This window comes from Nannospalax galili, unplaced genomic scaffold, assembly GCF_000622305.1.
Source record: "Nannospalax galili isolate Female #2095 unplaced genomic scaffold, S.galili_v1.0 scaffold1873, whole genome shotgun sequence".
NCBI lineage: Eukaryota > Metazoa > Chordata > Mammalia > Rodentia > Spalacidae > Nannospalax > Nannospalax galili.
Genome location: NW_008333218.1, coordinates 224,451 through 225,842, shown reverse-complemented (window position 1 = coordinate 225,842; position 1,392 = coordinate 224,451).

The window sequence follows — 1,392 nt, the reverse complement described above, 5'->3', positions numbered from 1 at the left end:
CCGGCCGGGAAAGTTGTTGTAAAACCATGTTTGTCCACCTGTCTTTCTGTCCTCGTGTCTTTTCTATACTTTCCCTTTGGTCACGGCCATCTGATCTCAGTTTTTTGTTGCTGGAATGCTAGCAAGGCGACGTGGAGGATTTGGGAAGACGTCCCCATCCTCGTTGGAATGGGTGTTCACCACCGGACACCCCACCAGGACACTAGTCCATCTGAAAAATCAGAGGACCTCGCGACCCTCTTGGGACACACGAGTCCTATCCGTATGCTCTTTGGCACAATCGAGCCAGGGAATCCACACGAAACGGATGGGACTGATAAATACTATGGGAAACACCCCATCTTCCCCTCTAGATCTTACACTAGTCCACTGGGGGGACGGTAAGACGATTGTCCATAACAATAGTGTAGATGTAAAGAAAAAGAAATGGACAACTTTATGTTCGGTTGATTGGCCCTCTTTCAATGTTGGATGGCCCCCTGAAGGGACTTTTAACCTGAGTTTGATTTCCAGGGTACAGGACCACGTCTTCCGCCCACAGACGGGAGACCAGGACCAGATCCCATACATCATCACCTGGCAAGGTCTCATCGAACAACCTGATGGCCCCCCCAGCCTGGGTCAAGTCCTACCTTCCCCTGATTAATCCAACTGCTCCCCCTCCACCTCTGCAGGTCCTCCCTCAAAGACCAAAGGCAGAAGAGAAACCCATTCTCCAGGGAGGCACAGAGGAGAACGGCATCTTTCCCCAGCCCTACTCCTCTAAGACGGGCACCCCGTCAACGACACCACAAGTGTAGGCTCCGCCTCCTAACCCTGAGGAGCCACCATTGCTTCCACAGGGAACTGTGCAGGCCACACGGAGCTGGAGGGGGGTGGCCCATCTCCGGCAGGGCCCCCAGATGGAGAGTGCAATTAGCCCTTTCATTACTGGCCCTTGGCCACCAGTGATCTTTACAATTGGTGCTCACAGAATGCGCCTCTCTCTGAAAACCCCAGGGAGTTGATTAACTTATTGGAAACTATTCTCTTCACTCACCAGTCCACCGGGAATGATTGCCACCAGCTCCTGAGTGTCCTGTTCACTACTGAGGAGTGAAACAGGATCCTGGAGGCAGCCCGGAAATTGGTTCCGGGCCCCACCGGGGACCCTACCACAGACCCAGGCATCATTAATGCCAGCTTTCCCCCTAGCCATCCCAACTGGGACTACAACATGGCAGAAGGTAAGGAGAGGCTCCTGGTCTACCACCAGACTCTGTTAGTGGGTCTCAAAATGGCGGCTCGAAAACCCGCCAATATGTCTAAGGTCTATGATGTCAGACAAGGGCCCAAAGAGAGCCCTCATGCCCTTGAAGGGGTGCTCAAGCAACCCCCTGATCGATGGTTGAG